Raw genomic sequence first — 20,614 nt, 5'->3', positions numbered from 1 at the left:
CCCTTCCTTGATTAATAAAACTCTAGGATAACACGGTCTTAGAGATAATAAATTTCTCTCAAGTTTCTCTCTCACCACAGCTGGAATATCTCCTTCAAGGAAGTCTCTGCTATTAAGGTCTTTTCACATGCTCATCATTGCATCATGCTCTCCCAGATATCTAGGATAATCTCTCTCACTGAAAGTCAACTGATTATGTACTTGAACCACATCTACAAAACACCTTCATAGCAATTTCTAGCTTAGCATTCGATGGAATAACTGGGGATTATAACCTAGCACAGTCAACACAATACTGCTACTGCTGCTGCTGCTAAGTCTCATCAGTCGTGTCCGAACCTGTGCGACCCCATAGATGGCAGCCCACCAGCCTCCCCCATCCCTGGGATTTTCCAGGCAAGAGTACTGGAGTGAGGTGCCATTGCCTTCTCCACAACACCATACTACTGTATCTAAAACACAGCTCCATTTAACTCTCCTTCCTTACTCTGCTTTATCTTCTTCATAGAACTTATCACTACCTGACATTATGTTTATATGTTTATTTCTCTATTCATGTATTGGCGATCTTATTTTCTAGACTGTAAGGTCTGTCAGGGAAAGAATTTTATCTTTCGTCTCTGATTTTAACCATTTGTTCAAATAATCTCCTATTTTGGACATTGTGTTTCATTCTGCTGCTTTATTATCATGACCAACATTAATATAAAATCTTTGTATATATATACATTCTGGGTCACTTCTCCAATATTTAATTTTTAAAAGTAACATTTTTTAATGTCATTTTAATTAATTTTTTCAAGTTGTACTTATAGAAGTATAATTCTAAAAAGAGTTTAATTTTCCATTTTTAATGTAGAGTTCTGTGATTTCTAACATATGCATGAAACATATGCAATCGCGTAGCCACCACATTCAAGAAATAGAGCGTTCTCATCACCACAGAAAGTCCCTTTGTGACCCTTTAGTCAACAGTTGTCTCACTCCCACCCTAAAAACCATTTGTATTAGTTTGCAAGGACTCCTGTAAGAAAGTACCACAAACTGAATTACTTAAAGAATAGAAAATCGACATCTCAAAGTCCAAAATCAAGTAGTCAGCCAGTTTTGTTTTTTCCAAGGGCTGAGAGGGAAGAATCAGTTGCAGCCCTCTCTCCTTTGTTTATAAATGACTGATTTCTTCCTATGTCTCTTTACATCATCTTCCTTCTATGTGTCTCTGTGTCCACACTTTCCTTTTTTACAAGAACAGCGGTGATACTGAATGCGGGTCTACCTGCTGCTGCTAAGTCGCTTCAGTCGTGTCCGACTCTGTGCGACCCCAAAGACGGCAGCCCACCAGGCTCCCCCGTCCCTGGGATTCTCCAGGCAAGAACACTGGAACGGGTTGCCATCTCCTTCTCCAAAGCATGAAAGTGAAAAGTGAAAGTGAAGTCGCTCACCCGTGTCCGACTCAGCGACCCCATGGACTGCAGCCTACCAGGCTCCTCTGTCCATGGGATTTTCCAGGCAAGAGTACTGGAGTGGGGTGCCATTGCCTTCTCCAGGGTCTGCCTAAAGGCTTCTTTTTAACTTGATTTCCCCGGTACAGACACTATTCCAATAAGGTCACATTCTGAGATCCCAGAGCTAGGACTTCAACATGTGAATTTTGGGGCAACACATAGTATCATTAATTCACTTTCTCTCCTTATAGATTTGCTTTTTCCAGAATATCATATATATCATACATAAATGAAATCATAGCCTCTATGGCCTTTTGCATCTGGCATCTTTTACTTGGCATAGTTATTTGAGATTCATCCATGTTACATGGATCAGAAGTTCATTACTTGTTATTGCTGAATAATTTTCCAGTGTAGGTATATAGTAGTTTGTTTATCCATTCACCACCTGAAAGACATTTGAGCTGTTTCCAGTTTGCAGCAATTAGAAATAAAGCCACTATAAATATTTACATCTGTATGTTTAACTTAACAATAAACTGCCAAACTGTTTTCCAAAGTGACTGTACCTTTTTTTTTTTCATTCTAACAAACAGTATGTGAGGATTTAAACAATGAAGAAATTTTCATTTTGTGACATCATTTGGTAATATATAAGGATATTAATTCAGCATTACAGAAACGATGGAAGCATGGGGGGTATAGTTTTAACTCAGAGGTTTTCTGCCTATACCACTCCACCCCAAGAAAAGCTCTTTGTAAACAGCTTACTCAGAGAGAAGGAGACATTCTTCTAATTGCAGCAAGTTGTTTATACACATTTAGTTCTTAAGCTTTTCATCAAAATAAAACATGGTTTTTAAAATCCAAGTAGTACAGAAGCCTTAGAATGAAAAGCAATGGGCTTCCCAGGTGGCTCAGTGGTAAAGAATCTCTCTACCAAACAGGAGATGCAGGTTGGATTCCTGGGTCAGGAAGATCCCCTGGAAAAGGAAATGGCAACCCTCTCCAGTATTCTTGTCTGGAAAATCCCGTGGACAGAGGACCCTGGAGGGAAAAATCCATGTTGTCACATAAGAGTTGGACATAACTTAGCAAATGAACAACAGCAACAACAATAATGAAAAGCAATCATTCTGTGTTCTTCTGTCTAGTACCATCAGTTCCCAAACCTAAAATCTTTTTTTATATATATTCTTTGGTTCTTCTGGTGGTTAATATTATTTTTCTTAATGATATACTCTTCCTACTATTTCTTGATATATCTTAAGACATTTTTAATTAATTTCCTGCCACTCTGCTCACTTCTTCCCCCTATATGTTCATATTACTATTTTTAGTTCTACGGGGAAGATCCTGTGGCAACCCACTCCAGTATAACTTAAGTAATTCCTGGAGAATTCCATGGACTGAAGAGCCAGGTGGGCTACATGAAGTTGCAAAGAATCAGACAGGACTAAGCAACTATGACTTTTGCCTTCACTTTTCACTTTCACTGGCTACTTGTGTGACTTAATATAATATATAAAATTCTAATAGTCTCAAATATAGACATCATCCTTTGAATTTCTCCTATAGTAGATGGGGATAATAGGACCTCTAGCATGCTATATTCATTTTTTTCCCCATCCCCTCCTGTCTTCTGTTAATAACTTGGTCAAGGTGAATAACATTTTACATTCTATTCTGTAACCATAATTAAGCCTTGCCGGCTTTGCCTGTAAATTGATTTCAAAATTGAAAACTGTAAAGACATCTCAGTTCAGTTCAGTCGCTCAATTGTGTCCAACTATTTGCAAACCCATGGGCTACAGCATGCCAGGCTTCCCTGTCCATCACCAACATCTATATTACAATTATTATTTTAACATTTTGCATTGAAGAATCAGGATAGATTTCCTAATTTATATCTCCAAAGTCTTGATCCAAGTGCCACTCAGCATGACAATGTACAATACAGACTCTCTTTTGTTACTGCTCTAGTCATTGTTATAAATCAGACAATTTTGTGTTGTTTCATATTTGGAGCATTGACTTTTCCATAGTGTCTAATGTTTCATTGTTTTGCCTTGGGGTTTCTTAGAATCTTCTTTGTTTCTTATAGTATAAAGAACTAAATGCACTCCACACAGTATCCTTAGTATCATCCAGTTTCTTACTCATTCCCTTTATTGGAATCACATATCCTGATTTGTGAGTATTATTCATATTACTCAGATAAGAACTCATTTGGTGTTTTTTAGTTTGTTTATTTGTTCATTGTCTTCCTTACACACACACACACACACAAACATACACGTCATGTTTCAATTAAAATGTAAATGTCAAGACAGCAGAGATCATGAGTCTTATTTTCCACTGTGCCTAGAATTAGTACATCCACTCAGAGAGGGGCTTGATTCACTCTCAAGCTCATTTCCACTGGTACACAAACGTGTATTTCTCCCATCTTGACAAAATTTTCCTTGGTTTCATTTCTCCTGCCAAAACTATTCTAATTTTTTATGCTCCCTATTGCAACATAATGTAAATGTTCCCTGTACTCTTTATATTAGTCTGCTCTGCATAAAAATATTAATATCATAGACTCAGTTCAGTTCAGTTCAGTTGCTCAGTCGTGTCCGACTCTTTGCAACCCCATGAATTGCAGCACACTAGGCCTCCCTGTCCATCACCATTTCCCAGAGTTCACTCAAACTCACGTCCATCAGTCAGTGATGCCATCCAGCCATCTCATCCTCTGTCATCCCCTTTTCCTCCTGCCCCCAATCCCTCCCAGCATCAGAGTCTTTTCCAATGAGTCAAGTCTATGGCTTAAATAACACATGGACATGTATTCCTCACAGTTCTGGAGACTGAGAAGTCTAAGATCAAGGTACCAGCTGATTTGGCTCCTGGTTACAGCCTTCTTCCTGACTTGCAGACTATCACTTTCTTTCTATGTCCTCACCTGGCCTTCCCTTGCTGTGAAAGAGCAAGTCTCTCACTTCCTCTTCTTGTAAAGCCACTAATCTCATTCTGAGGGCCCCACCCTTATGCCTTAATCTAACCCTAATTACCTCCCAAAGTCTCTTTTTCCAAATACCATCACACTGAGGGTTAGGGCATCAACATATGAATTTTTTTTTTTTAACATATGAATTTGATGGGACACAAAGTTTCCACCCTGGCTCTTCAAAATTCATATCCTTCTCATAGGCAATATACATTCATTACATCCTAACAGCCCCAAAGTCTAACTCATTCCAGCAAGAACTCTAAAGTCTAAAGTCCAAAGCGCCATCTAAATAACATCTAAATCAAGTAAGTATGAGTCTCCAAGTATCTTGAGGCATAACTCCTCTCCAGCTGTGAACCTATGGAACCAGGCAAGTTTCCAAACCAGGAAAGCTTCCAAAATATGCCAGGCCAGGCAGAGGATAGATACTTGCTTTCCAAAAGGAAGAAACAGGAAAAAAGGAAGAGATGGTAAATCCCAAGCAAATTCAAAATCTAGCAAGGTGAATTTCCCTCAGATCTTAAAGTTCAGGAATAATCCTTTTTGGTTCAACACTCTGCCTTATCCACTTCCTTTTGTAGTTCTGCTGGTGGGAGGATTGGGGGGGAAAGAGGGAAGGGGGAGATTTGAGAAGGTGAGTCATGCCTCCAAGACTCTGCAGGGTGGTCCCAGTCTCATAGCTCCAGAGGGCACTCCGAATCCTCAGGGTGCATTTGGAGGCCAGAGGCTATCTGCCTTGCTGAGACTGAGGTAGAGGCCCTGAGGATCTCTAAACCATTTTTCCCTCTTCTTGGAGAGCAGCACACATTCACAACCAAACAGTTCTATCCTCCTGTCTGGTCAAATCCAAGAAACCCAATAGTCTTCCTTTTTTTAATTTAATTTTTATTTTATGTTGGTGTATAATTGATTTACAATTTTGTTAGTTTCAGATGTACAGCAAAGTTATTCAGTTATACATATACATATTTTAATTCTTTTTCAGATTCTTTTCTCATATAGGTTATTACAGAATATTGAGGAGAGTTCCCTGTGCTATACACTAGGTCCTTATTGATTATTTATTTTATATTTAGTTATGCGGATTTCCCTGGTGGCTCAGATGGTAAAGCATCTGTCTACAATGCGGGAGACCCGGGTTCAATCCCTGGGTTATATGTTAATCTCAAATTCCAAATTTATCCCTCTCCCCAACCATTTTGCTCTGGTAACCATTAGTTTGCTTTCAAAGTCTGTGAGTCTGTTTCTGGTTTGTAAATAATTTCATTTGTCTCATCTTTTCAGGTTCCACATATAAGTGATGTCATATAATATTTGTCTTTCTCTGTCTGACTTACCTCTCTTAGTATGATCATCTCCAGGTCCATCTATGTTGCTACAAGTGGCATTATTTCATTCTTTTTTATGGTTAAGTAATATTCCATCATGACACCATCCTTATGGCAGAAAGTGAAGAGGAACTAAAAAGCCTCTTGATGAAAGTGAAAGTGGACAGTGAAAAAGCTGGCTCAAAGCTCAACATTCAGAAAATGAAGATCATGGCATCCGGTCCCATCACTTCATGGGAAATAGATGGGGAAACAGTGTCAGACTTTATTTTGGGGGGCTCCAAAATCACTGCAGATGGTGACTGCAGCCATGAAATTAAAAGCCACTTACTCCTTGGAAGAAAAGTTATGACCAACCTAGATAGCATATTGAAAAGCAGAGACATTACTTTGCCGACAAAGGTCCATCTAGTCAAGGCTATGGTTTTTCCTGTGGTCATGTATGGATGTGAGAGTTGGACTGTGAAGAAAGCTGAGCACTGAAGAATTGATGCTTTTGAACTGTGGTGTTGGAGAAGACTCTTGAGAGTCCCTTGGACTGCAAGGAGATCCAACCAGTCCATTCTGAAGGAGATCAGCCCTAGAATTTCTTTGGAAGGAATGATGCTGAAGGTGAAACTCCAGTACTTTGGCCACCTCATACGAAGAGCTGACTCATTGGCAAAGACCCTAATGCTGGGAGAGATTGGGGGCAGGAAGAGAAGGGGACGACCGAGGATGAGATGGCTGGATGGCATCACTGACTCAATGGACGTGAGTCTGAGTGAACTCTGGGAGTTGGTAATGGACAGGGAGGCCTGGTGTGCTGAGATTCATGGGGTCGCAAAGAGTCGGACACGACTGAACTGAACTGAACTGAACCGAATCTTCCATCATATTTATTATGTACCACATCTTCTTTATCCTCTGTTGATGGTCATTTAGGCTGTTTCCATGTACTGGTTATTGTAAATAGTACTGAAATGACCACTGGGGTACATGTGGTTTTTTTTTTTTGAATTATATTTCTACTCATAGTCAAGTATTTCACAGGGCATGAAACATTTTTTAAATGAAGGATAAAGTTTAATGTCAATCTAATAACTATAGCTACAGTAGTGTTAATGCAGCAGTCCCTAACCTTTTGGCACCAGGGACTGGTTTTATGGAAGGCAGTTTTTCCACTGACTGGGGTTGGTGGAGTGGGATGGTTTCAGGATGATCCCAAGTGCATTACATTTATTTTGCACTTTATTTCTTTTACTATTACTTTGTGACATATAATGAAATAATTATACAACTCATCATAATGGAGAATCAGTGGGATTACTGAGCTTGTTTTCTTGCAACTAGAGTGGCTGGAGATACAGATGAAACTTCTCTTGCTCACCCACTGCTCACTGCTCTGAAATACTGATCTGTGGCCCTGGGGGGTTGGGGACCCCTGGTATAATTCATCTGGAAATTGACAAATTATCTGACATATTGTGAGCTCTTAGCTTTAGGCCAAGCTGCACCACTGCTGGATTTAAGATTACTCAGACTTATTTGGGGAACGACACAGGCAGGCCCCACAAAGCTCCCTTTGTGTGAGGAGCTAGGGTATCACGTGAGAAAGAACTTTTCACAGAGAAATCAAGCACAACAAAGCTGATCAAATAACAGACCTTTGGTGGAAGGAGAAGGACAGTTCTGAGCACAGAGTGATGATTGTCAGTTATATTTATTTCCAAGAACAATCTCCAAGGACTTATACTGCAGTCCTGTGATGAGGGGAGTGATGTAAGCAAAATCACAAAACTGCATATTTGTTACCTATTGTGTACAGCAAATTAGCACACATTTAGTGGCTAACAACAACACACATGTACCATCTCGCAGAACCTGGGTATAGCTCACCACGTCCTCTGCTTCAGGGTCTCTCATGAAGCTTCAATCAAGGTTTCCAGCATCTCATCTGAAAGCTCAACTGGAGAGGGATCTGCTCCCAGCTTCACATGGTTGTCAGCAGGAGTCAGCGATCTCTGTCCTGCTGGACTGGGGGCCTCTGTTTCTTGCCTGCTGACAGCCAGTAGTTGCCCTAAGTTCATTTTCACTGGGTCTCCCAGACACAGATGCTTGCTTCATGCACTCAAATCCAGAGGCAGTCAGGGTACTCTGCTAGCAATACGGAAGTTACAGCATTATGTAATTTAATTATGAAAGTGACACCCAATCGCCTCTGCCATAGTCTGTCAGTTAGAAGCTAGACACAGGTCCCACCCACGATAAAGGTAAAATGGTGACACAGGGCATGAATAAAAGGAAACAGATAACTGGGGACCATTTTAGAGTTTCTCTGCCTCAAACTGATTTCAGAGCTCAAAGTCACTGAGGTCTCAGCAACATGGCTTTAGTACTATTTTAACAGAGTGCTACAGGAGAGAAGAGTACTTAGTGATGGAACCTCCTTGTGAGTCTGAGAGCGCACAGGAGCTTGAGGGGACTTAGGAGCCAATCTGAGGCTGAAGAGCACTAAAACCCACTTAGAGTTCTTTGTACTTTGGCTTAGGATCAGCCTTAAGAGGGAAATACTCACATTTGAATTCAATACATGTAAGTACCCACATGGTGGCAGTAGACACCAGGAAATTCTAGGTATTATCCCCACTGAGGCACTAGGGCACGTTTTCCTTCCTACATGGCAGCTCTTGTTTTCCTTTTTGTCTGATAACGTTTTCTTAGAAGTCTCAAGAACTTCCAGGTCCTCTTCAAATGGATATAATAAGAGATTGTCTCCTCCTCTATTTATGTATACTCTACCATAGTCTCCTCAAGCCCCACAAACAAGGGCTAATCCAGAGAGACTCTCTCAGAAATCTCTAGACTAGAAATAGGCACCAGTCTCTTTATACATGTTTACCCCCGAGTCCCAGAGGGTACAAGCCAAGTTCTCCTAGTAATTTCATCACCATACTTCCATGACAGCTCCAGGGGAGACCTACATGTTCTGTGGCTCAGCAACCATCCAACTGAGAAATAAAATGCCCCTCTCTGCCTTCTTGCAAAGCTTAGCAATCTTTTCAATTAGCTCTCTCAGTGCTCTCCTGGGTAGATCTGATAGATTCAGCCCCGGGGAAAATGATTGGGGGAAGAAATAAAAAGAACAAAGATTCTGGAGTTATGATCAGTTTGAATAGACTCCTTTTCTGTAAGAATAGTATGAGGGAAGTGAGAGTTCCTACCCTCATAAATCAGCTACTGCTGGTGCTCCAGATCCTAGGCAGCCCTAAAGCAAAGCGTGTTGTGCAGGAAAAAAATTCTGAACTAAAAACAAGCACCTCCACTAGATTCATCAACAAGAGAACAAAAAAGGTGGTCTGGATCAATTCCAGCCTCACTCTCACCTGTTCCTAAGTACTGATAAGAAGAACACTAGGATTTCTGTAGAAATAAAAGGAGGGCCTTGAGGGAAATGGGCCAGAACCGCTGCTATTATAGGCCTGTAGGTTCCCATGTTCTGCTCTATGGCACTAATGGGAGCTATTTCCACCCCAAACTTTAAAAATGTTTAGCCCAATTACTTCTTTTTAAATATTAGGGTTTTTAAAGGTGTCACAACTGGAGATAAGTGGGCCAATGCAGTGTTCTTCACACCCTCAGGCAGCCTCCATCCATCTAATGCAGCTGTCTGCTGAAATCTGCCAACAGGACAGTTAAAAATAGATGGCAGCTCCCTTAAAAGAGTTGCATGATTGATTTATACAGTCTTCCATAGTTATTTGTCTAGCTCAGTTGTCTCCAAACATTTTTGCCTGTATACATGTAAAAGAAATTTGAAAAAGAATGTATCATTCACGAATTTTTTAAGTTGACCAATATTTTTTAATACATTCAAAAGTTAATTTATCCTTGGGTTAATATTACCTTCATGACTGGAATGAGTCAGTATTTAGCTATTCCAGTTTTTCACTTATATTTATAGCAATAAAAAAAATTATTTTTAAATGTAAGGAGATGAGAATGAGTTTTGTTAGTAAAATTTATGATATATTAAGTAATATATTTTGCATCTGATAATTGGAATAACATTAATCAGAGAAGGAGAACTTGATTTAATAAAGCTGGTTTTCTGAAGTTAAGGATACTGTATCATAGGTGATTTTTTTTAATATTTTATTTTACATTCCTTATATATTAGTTTAGGTCCTACTTTTTTAAAAGCATGAAAAAGAATGATAAGAAAAACAGAAAGACAAATAGGAAGAGAAATAGAAAACGTATCAAGTCTAGGGATGGATGCAGGTTTTGTTGGTCTAAAGCTTATATATTATGAGATGCAGACCTCTTTTTGAAAAGAATACATTATAAATTTTTAAAATTAGGTGGAAAAGTAAATACTTTATAATATTAGAATAAAATTATGACAAATTATACATTTTAAAAGGATAAATTCCACAAATATTAGAAAAGTAAAGACTTAATATTAATTCATATCTCTGTGACAATTTTTCTACACTTATTGGCTCAATACTTTTAGTCATCTCTCCAAATGACAATTCATTTTGATACTATTTTCCATGGGAAAATAGATAATCAAGTGTTTTCCTCAATACAGTTGATACATTTTATTCCTGATAGTCTAGAAGAGCTACTTTTTGTTTCATTATTATTGGCAGTTATTGGTTAAGCCACATCTATCATTTTCTCCCAGTTTCTTTCTCAGGAGGTGCTTCTCGCCAAGGCAAGACTTAAGAGTCTCCACTCCTTTGACTGGCCAGGCTATAGCTATGGCATGGGGGCTCAGCACCAGGGCCAGCTCCACCAGGTCCTCCCTGCCCCCCTTTCTCACCTACCCCAGTGAGTGTGTTGCTCTCCTATGACTCCCTCAGGAGTAACTCATTATTTGGTAATAATGAGAGTACGAAAGAGTAAGGCAGTCAAACAACCACAGTTCATCACTGAAGCTGTCGGTGAAACTACGCCTTTACTAATGCCATGCCTCACCCTTACTAGACATTTATACAAGACAGGAAAAGACAATGGCCTATGAAAGGTTTCTAAGAGCCTTCTCCAATACCAATACTCTGACTGTTCCTCTGAAGATTGTTTATCCCGAGTGATGCATCCTGGAAGATTTGGAGGCCTGGCGTGCTGCGATTCATGGGGTCGCAAAGAGTCGGACACGACTGAGTGACTGAACTGAACTGAACTGAAGAGGTATTTATTTTGAAAAGTTGGGAAATAGTGACTATAAAAGAGAATTTGAGAAAGGGAAAAGGAGAAACAGCATTTATATAAATTCTCTAATTGCTGAATATATTATTTTCTGAGGCTATATTGTTCTCTGATTTGAGCCAACATCGATATAATTACTTTCATTATTCAAATCTTCTGTATCTGTTCTAATATTTTATCTGCTTAACCTATCATCAGTTTTGTGATACATGTTGAAATATTCCATTGTGATTGTAGATTTATCAGTTTCTCCCTATAGTTTTATCCACTTTTGCTTTGTAAATATTTTGTATATTTTATAGGCATATACAAGTTTAATGTTATTGTTATATATTTTTAGTCAGTTGAATCTTATTCCAGCTTTTATCCTATTATATTGTAATTACTAGTTTATTTGTCTGCTTTCCATTAGAGCATTGACCTATGAGAAAGGTCAGTGTTCTACTCATGAGTAAATACCTGCTACCACTATTATAGCTCAGGCTCTCATTACCTCTTTCCTGACTATTAATATAACTTCTTAACCAGACCAGTACTAAACTGCCAATTTCAGCCCCTTGACATTTCTATCAGATTAATCTTCTTTGAGAACAGTTCTGATCTTAACAGTCCTTTTTTAAAACTGGGTTCCTGCTACTCACGCAATACAGAACAAACCCCATAACTCATCATTCAAATTTCTCAATGACCTGAAATTCACTCATTTTCTCCTCACATACTATGAAACCAATCAGAATTTGGCTATATTCTGAAATCCTCATTAGCCCTACATAGATCCTACATCCCTTCTGCTTTCCACATACACTATTCAGATCATGGCATAATTTTCCTTCCCGTCTCTGCAAGTCTAAATCATTATTTAAAACCAATCTTAAAAGCCTCTTCTGAAAGTTTTTGGTATACTCACCCCAATAAAAATATTTTCTCCTCCTTTTTAATGGTGTTATGAATTGGATGTTGGTGTTCTTCCAAAAATTCACATGTTGAAGGCTCAACACCCAGTGTGACTGTATTTAGAGACAGACCCTGTGAGGAGTGATAAAAGTTAAATGAGGTCATAGGGTAGAACTCTAATCTGATAGGGCTGGTGCTCTTATAAGAAGAGGAAGGGATCCCAGAGCTCTCTGTCTCCACCATGTGATGACACAGTGAGAAGATAACTGTCTGCAAACACAGGAACGAGCCCTCACCAGGAATAAAATCAGTCAGCACCTTGATCTTAGACTTCCCGGCCTCCAGAACTGTGAGAAATACATTTCTGTTGTGTAAGCCACCCAGTCTGTAGTAATTTGTTATCACAGCCTGAGCTAAGACAAATGACAATATACGACTTTAGGAATATCCTTTCTTAAGTTTAGGTTTGTTTGCTTTGAATTATTGCTGCTCATATGGCAAAGGTATTTCTCAACTATTAATGTCCAATAATTCATAATGAGTCAAAGAATCCAGCAACCTCCAAACCAAAGAAATAATCTCATATGCATGCTTGACAGCCATGTTTGCTTGTCAGATTTAGATTTATTTGGTACCTTGTCATCAAAAACTCGAGTACTTAAAAGGTTGTTTACAACATATGTGTGATATTTTAAAACCTAAAATGATTCTTTGTTGTGTAATCCTTAAGCTCCAAGACTAAAATGTTTATTTTCATGGTTTGTTATGAAAAATTATGTCTACTTCTTATGTATTTAATACAGAAATTTGAATTTGACTATATTCTTCACTTATGAAATATTTGAGTAATATTTTAACTGAAAGTCTCTGACTTCATTGATTCTGTTATAATGAACTCAACCAGCATAAAAATATTGTTTGAATTCTCCTAGAATTAAAAAAATTACCTATTTCCCTTCTTGCATAGGTTGTACAAATAGAAACAGTGAATGACTATTTAAATAATCTAATAGAATCATTTTTAAAAACACAAAGCAGACTCTCTACTTTTTCACTTATACAAATGTGCTTTACATGTATATATCATTTCTTTTTTCCAAACACTCTTATTTATACATGACTCTGACAATTACTGCATGCCCAGTGTCTCATGAACTGTGTTGACACTAAGGAAAAAATCATGAGCAAAATGTAGGAGAGACAGATGAAAACTAAATTCCAAAAATTATAGGTGATAGTGCTTACTATGCTCCAGGCCATGTTCTAAACATTATATATACACTAAATCATTTAAGGCTCACAACAACTCTTAAAATGGGTTGTATAACTATTCCCAATTTAAGGAAATTGAGGCACCAAGAATTTAAGACCCAAGATTCCAAGCCAGGCAGTCTTGGCTTGAAAACACTTGCTTTTTATTTATTTATTTATTTTTAAATCCTTGCTTTTAAACACTCAACTCTACTCAATGGCCTCACTAATCACACAAGTAAATGTAAAATTGCTGCTATATTATACATTAATAAAGAGATATACCGAGGCTATTTAAGGCCTCCATAATGGGGAGTTGGAGCTGGTCAGGAAAATCAAGGAAGGCTCCCTGAAGAAGTCTGCTTTGTATTATTCTAAAAACTAATTTTCTACTTCAAAAGGTAGAGCCAGAAGCAGATTTTTTTCCCCTAAAAGAGAAGGGTATCATGTACAGATAAAGACTCACAAGCTATGGATAAACTATTATGTCCAGATTTTTGTCATTTCTGGTAGTGGGAGGCTTGATCTGTTCACCACACTGAAGCCTGTTCATCATAACTTGAAGCAGAAGTCTAAAGGTGAAAATTAAAGCTCTGGATGGGGATGAAAATCCCCAGAAAAACAGCAGAGTAAGAAGACAAGGCCAACATCTAATTGTCAATTGACAGGGGATGGACCTAAAAAACTTTAAAGAGAAAAAGAAGAGCTTTGGAGGAGAAACGAGAGGGAGAGAGAAGGAAAGAAAGAAAGTGAAAGAGAGAAAGAAAGGAAATAAGAAAGAATTATAATAATAAGAAACAATAATAAATATATAATATATATATTTAATATATAATATATAAATATAATAATAAATAAGAAACAATCTGAGGTAAAAGGAAAATCAAGAGACTTTTGTCAATAGAGGCAGGAGAAAAATATGACAGAAGAGGCTAACAATGTCAGATTCTACTGAGCTATCAGTCAGATAAAAAATGAGATTTAATATCATGAAAGTCATTGGTAACTCAACAGGAGCCACGGGAATAGAGCAATGATTCTCAATTTTGCTTCACAGGGATCATTTGTTAATGTCTGAGGACATTTTGGTTGCTACAGCTGCAGAGAGAGGGCTGTTACTGGCATCTAGTGAATAAAGACCAGAGACGCTGCTACACATCCTAAAATGTGTAGGATGGTATTGCAAACAGAAAATATTGGCCTAATATGCCAACGGTGCCGTGGTTAAGAAATCCTGAAGATAGAGCAATGTAGGCAGAAGGTGGATTGGAAAAGGTTTAGAAATGGCCAGGGGGAAAGAAATAGAAACAGTATGTAGAAACAATTTTTCAAAAATGTGAACAGAGGAAATAGGGCAGAATCTAGAAGGGAGTGAAGAAATTAACTGAAAAATTTCTTCTCTCTCCCTCCTTTCCTATTTTTCTTTCTTTTCACTGGGAGACACTTGATCCTGTTTTCAAAAGCTCCAACTGAAGAAAGTGAAAGCGAAAGTCGCTCAGTCGTGTCTGACTATTTGCAACCCCATGGTAGTCCATGGGATTCTCCAGGCCAGAATACTGGAGTGGGTAGCCTTTCCCTTCTCCAGGGGATCTTCTCAACCCAGGGATTGAACCCAGGTCTCCTGCATTGCAGGCAGATTCTTTGCCAGCTGAGCCAACAGGGAAGCCTTGAATATTAAGATAAAAGATAATTCATAACTTCAGGTACCTTAGAAGGTGGGAATGGGCAAAATAAAAGCACCAGAGGAGGAGTTAGCCTTAGGAAAAATAATTGCCCCTATACTGTAACAGAAGGAAACTAGAATAGTATGGACAGACAATGGGACAGGTGATGGAGTTCTTTTAAGGGCTTCTACTTTCTCTGTGGTGGTTTAGTCTCTAGATCGTGTCCAACTTTTGTGACCCCATGGACCGTAGCCCACCAAGCTCCTCCATCCATGGGATTTCCCAGGGATCAAACCCAGGTTTCCTGCACTGCAGGTGGTCTCCTGCATTGCAGGCAGATTCTTTACTAACTGAGCCACCAGGGAAGGATGCTTTATTTTAGTTGAGTTATTGTTGCTGTTATCCAGGCTAGAATACTAGAGTGGGTAACCATTTCCTTCTCCAGGGGATCTTCCTAATCCAGGGATGAAACCCAGGTCTCCCACATTGCAGGCAGATTCTTTTCCATCTGAGCCACCAGGAAACTCTCCCAAAGCAGGGTATTCAAAACAAAGCTTTGATTATCACCAGTAAATGAGCTATATAAGATAGGTGCCCTGAGGTTCACCAGAACTCTGGGCGAATTTTACATGATCATACTTAAGAATAAGCTTTATCGAGGAAACTTAAGGGGTCAACAATAAGAAAAGTCACAAGTCCTTTAATTTTCCCATTTTCCCCATGAAGACGTACAAAGGGCCCTTGGCCATCTCATGGACACTCAGTCCAGTACTCCAGGCAGAGTCCCAACTGCCCTGTTGCTCTCAGTTCTTATAGGGCAAGGATGACAGCAACCATAATGGGAAGAGATAAGCACACAACTTAAATGTTAGGCAATCTGGACTGCATGTCATCTACTTAGAGGAAGTAACTGTGAAAACAGCTGCCCAGCACCTGAGGACCGTAGAGACCATAGAAAGCTGTAGTTCCTCCGAGAGGCTAAAGCAATTTCATCAGTCTTACAGGAAGCTGAGTTCAAGTGTGACTTTCCCCACTGGGTAAAGGGTTATTCCTGGATCCAGGTAGTCGAGGGGTTCAGTAACCAAGAATGAGTTCTTGGGGTTACTTTCAGAGAATCCTGCCCCTTATGCCATGAAATTCTATACATTATTCAACAAATGACATTTACAATAGCTTGTACACATATTTTAGCAGACTTCTCTTACTTTATTTCTGCATCCTGTGTGGTTTTTAGAGAAAAGGAAGAAACAGAAGATATGGTTTCAAAGTGGAGAGAGGTCTCATGAAACAAACCATAATGTTCCCAGCACTTGCCCACTAAAAATATTTAAGGGTAATTTACAGAGAATATTTCTAAATGTGATTTCTGATACATATACAAAAATAACATACACATAAATACATAAATTTCATAATGGCAACATGTAGCATGAGGGTTTTTTCCTTTTATAACAAAGATGGATAAAAAGAAAACAAAGGTTAAGACAACAAGAGCAGAAAATGTACAATAAAAATTTTCCCTTAATTGGTTTAGAGAGTTCTAGAACAAAATAATAGAATGTTTATTACTAAGACACAGAAAGTATAGCTTTTGTTGAGAAAGATGACATTTCTGAGGCCCAAGATGTCTATAATATGAAAAGTTAAAACAAAAAGTTGAACACAGCAGAGTAAGTTATCAAGTAGTCTTTTTGGCGGTTTTATTTTACTCTAAAGTGAAAGTGAAAGTGAAGTCGCTCAGTCATGTCCGACTCTTTGCGACCCCATGGACTGTAGCCTACCAGGCTCCTCGGTCTATGGGATTTTCCAGGCAAGAGTACTGGAGTGGGTTGCCATTTCCTTCTCCAGGGGAATCTTCCTGACCCAGGGATCGAACTCAGGTCTCCCACATTGCAGGTAGACGCTTTAACCTCTGAGCCACCAGCGAAGCCCGTTTTACTCTAAAGTTACATAAAACTATGCAATATTGAAATTAGTGGCAACTCATCTTTCTGAATGAATTCAGCAGTAAACAAAACCTCAGTACTTTGATGTTATTGAGAGATGCCATGAGAAAAAGTTTTCAAGTCCCCTGGAAGCTAGAAGTGATGCTCTTTTTCTCCAAAAACAAAAATCATCAAGTTAAAAGAGATGAAAAATATGGGGAGTGCAAAGGAAGAAAAGTTTCCCTTCTCTGCAAAATAAAGAAAAGAAAGCTTAGGGCACACAAAGTCACGGGTTTGGGAATTTTTAAAACATCCAAATGAAATGGCTAGCTGATGGCCTACAGATTCTAGAAGAGCAGAAAATAGAGAGTCCCTAAAACCAGAGGTTTAGGAAAGGCATGACCTTGAGCCACAAAAGCACAACTAGTACTTCTTAAACTTGAATGTGCTTACAAATCATCTAGAGATCTTGATAAAATGAACTCTAATTAATAGGCCTAGCATTAGGCCTGAGATTCTGCTTTTCTAATAAGCTCCCAGGTGATGCCAATGCAATTGGTCCCTGGATCACACTTTGAAAAGAGCAAAGTGTCACACTGATGATACCCAACTTAATCTAACATCCTGGGAACCCAAATAGAAGCTTTCCATGTAGTCATTTAGCCACAGAAATGTATAGACCTTCACAAGACCAGAAAATTAGTCACATGGGAAAACAAGAATCTGTTAACTTTATATGAGTTATTGAATTATTTTTGCTTTATGCTAATCAAACTTATTAACATAAACCTGTCATAAGAATACTATGCTATTTTTCAGATAATCCCAGAATTACTGATAAAGCAGTATGTACTCACTGTCAGCATTCCATGAAAATACACATGGGAATTACTATAAAAGGCAGTGGCACCCATTTTACATGGAAACTTCACAGGCTTAAATGTGAGCACAGCACTTCACTCAGCTCTCAGGTAAAGCACATGCCTTCTAAGTTGTCGCTGCCCACTTGAGCTTTGTCCAGCAAGGAGGATAAAGACATTTGAACAGTAGATTGAGCCCTGCTAATGAGAATGCCTGGAATATGTTTCAGTTCAGTCAGTTCAGTCGCTCAGTCATATCCAACTCTGCAACCCCATGGACAGCAGCATGCCAGACCTCTCTGTCCATCACCAACTCCTGGAGTTTACTCAAACTCATGTCTATTGAGTCGGTGATGCCATCCAACCATTTCATCCTGTCGTCCCCTTCTCCTCTTGCCTTCAATCTTTCCCAGCATCAAGGTCTTTTCCAATGAGTCAGTTCTTTGTATCAGGTAGCCACAGTATTGGAGCTTCAGCATCAGTCCTTCCAATGAATATTCAGGACTGATTTTCTTTAGGGTGGACTGGTTGGATCTCCTTGCAGTCCAAGGGACTCTCAAGAGTCTTCTCTATCACCACAGTTCAAAAGCATCAATTCCTCAGCACTCAGCTTTCTTTATAATCCAACTCTCACATCCATCCATGACTACTAGAAAAACCATAGCTTTGACTATGCCAGCCATACTTTGTTGGCAAAGTAATGTCTCGGCTTTTTTAATATGCTGTCTAGGTTGGTCATAGCTTTTCTTCCAAAGAGCAAGTGTCTTAATTTCATGGCTGCAATCACTATCTGCAGTGATTTTGAAGCCCCAAAAAATAAAGTCTGTCACTGTTTCCATTGTTTCCCCATCTATTTGCCATGAAGTGATGGGATCAGATGCCATGATCTTAGTTTTCTGAAAGCTGAGTTTTAACCCAACTTTTGGCTTTCACTTTCATCAGGAGGCTCTTTAGTTCTTCTTTGATTCCTGCCATAAGGGTGGTGTCATCTACATATCTGAGGTTATTGATATTTCTCCCGGCACTCTTGATTCCAGCTTATGCTTCATCCAGCCTATCATTTCTCATGATGTACTCTGCATATAAGTTAAATAGGCAGAGTGATAATATACAGCCTTGATGGACTTCTTTCCCGATTTGGAACCAGTCTGTTGTTCCATGTCCAGTTCTAACTGTTGCTTCTTGAGGCAACAGGAGGCAGGTCAGGTTGTCTGGTATTCCCATCTCTTGAAGAATTTTCCACAGTTTGTTGTGATCCACACAGTCGAAGGCTTTGGTGTAGTCAATAAAACAGAAGTAGATGTATTTCTGGAACTCTCTTGCTTTTTCGATGATCCAACGAATGTTGGCAATTTGATCTCTGGTTCCTCTGCCTTTTCTAAGTCCAGCTTGAACATCTAAAAATATTGTGGTCTTCCCTGTTAGCTCAGCTGGTCAAGAAACTGCCTGCAATACAGAAGACCCAGGTTCGATCTCTGAGTCAGGAAGATCCTCTGGAGAAGAGATAGGCTACCCACTCCAGTATTCTTGGGCTTCCCTGGTGGTTCAGACAGTAAAGAATCCACATGCAATGTGGGACACCTGGGTTCAATCCCTGGGTTGGGAAGATCCCCTGGAGGTGGGCAAAGATCCCCTGGAGGAGGGCTTGGCAATCCACTCCAGCATTCTTCCCAGGAGAATCCCCATGGACAGAGGAGCCTGGCAGGCTACAGTTATGGGGTTGCAAAGAGTTGGATATGACTGAGCAATGAGGAGCACACACACACACACACTTTTTATATATTTCTTTATTTTCAAAGCAGTTACATTTTATTATCCATTTTTCTTCCAGTTTTATTGAGATATAACATAAAGCACTGTATAAGTTTAAGTTGTGCAACATAACGATTTGATTTGCGTGTATCATGAAATAATAACCCCAATAAGTTTAGTGTGATCTGTCATTCTATATAGATGCAAAAGAAAAACAATTTTTGTCATGATAAGATCTCTTAGGATTTACTCTCTTAACTTTCTTCCCTCTCCCAACACCCCCTCCACCCCACTCCTTTGGTAACCACAAATCCAATCTTTTTCCCTATGGATTTGCTTGTTTGTTTGTTTTCAGAGTATAATTGATTTACAATGCTATATTAATTCTTGGTACACAACAGTGATTCTCATATTTTTAAACTTTTTCTTTTGTATTGGGGTATAAATGATTAACAATGTTGTAATAGTTTCAGGTGAACAGCGAAAGGACACAGTCATACACATATATGTTATAAAGTTTACTATGCTTAAATCTCTACTTAAATTCTTTCCAGTAAAACATTTTAAAAAAAAAGAAAGTGAAAGCTTTTTAGTATTTTTCCATAATCAAAGAAGCAATCATTTGCCTTGATAGAATGTTACCGATGTTCATGGAAAGAACTTTACAAAGTGTTGATTAATTTAATTTAATCTTAAAGTTTTGCTGATTATCCACTATCTTACATTTACGATGTACAAGCCATTTATCACTGTGTAAGCAGGAAAATTACTCCCTCAGTCACTGTAAATTGAGAAGAGGGCTTTTTTTAAACCTTAGGCAATTAAAATAGATTGGCTTTTGTAGTTATACCACTGACCTTTCCTCAGAATTTACTTGATCATCAGTGAAATACTTTGGTTAAGTGTTCTGGTAAATCAGGTTATGGTGGTGGTGGTTTAGTTGCTATGTCATGTCTGACTCTTGTGACCCCGTCAACTGTAGCCAGCCAGGCTCCCCTGTCCATGGGATTTCCCAGGCAATACTGGAGTGGGTTGCCATTTTTATACTGATGATTGGTCATCAAATTGAGAATCTATAAAGCAGGCATCACTCATAGATTACTCTTCATCTAATTTTATTTTCACACAATGTACTATGTGATACTTTCTATAACATAAAACCTACATTGAAAAGTTAGTCAAAGTACCTCTGTTCTCCAGTTCTGGTTTCATATTACAGTTTGTACATCTACCCTCAGACAGCCTATCAACTTAACTCTTGAGAATTAAATAATGTGTGTGTCTATAAGCTTAAAATGAGA

General features: G+C 38.8%; 1 long non-coding RNA gene across 1 annotated transcript; it reads right to left on the bottom strand.

Moving 5' to 3' along the window:
* Positions 1 to 2,330: 2,330 nt before the first annotated feature.
* LOC128045471 (uncharacterized) lies at positions 2,331 to 11,988 on the bottom strand. Its single transcript, XR_008199151.1, has 3 exons — positions 11,875 to 11,988; positions 7,650 to 7,910; positions 2,331 to 2,492 (listed from the first exon to the last, which is right to left on the bottom strand). It is a non-coding gene; the product is annotated as an uncharacterized LOC128045471 (long non-coding RNA).
* Between the last annotated feature and the right edge of the window lie 8,626 nt (positions 11,989 to 20,614).

This window comes from Budorcas taxicolor, chromosome 3 (genome assembly GCF_023091745.1).
Source record: "Budorcas taxicolor isolate Tak-1 chromosome 3, Takin1.1, whole genome shotgun sequence".
Classification (NCBI taxonomy): domain Eukaryota; kingdom Metazoa; phylum Chordata; class Mammalia; order Artiodactyla; family Bovidae; genus Budorcas; species Budorcas taxicolor.
This window is presented reverse-complemented; position numbering and strand designations above follow the sequence as displayed.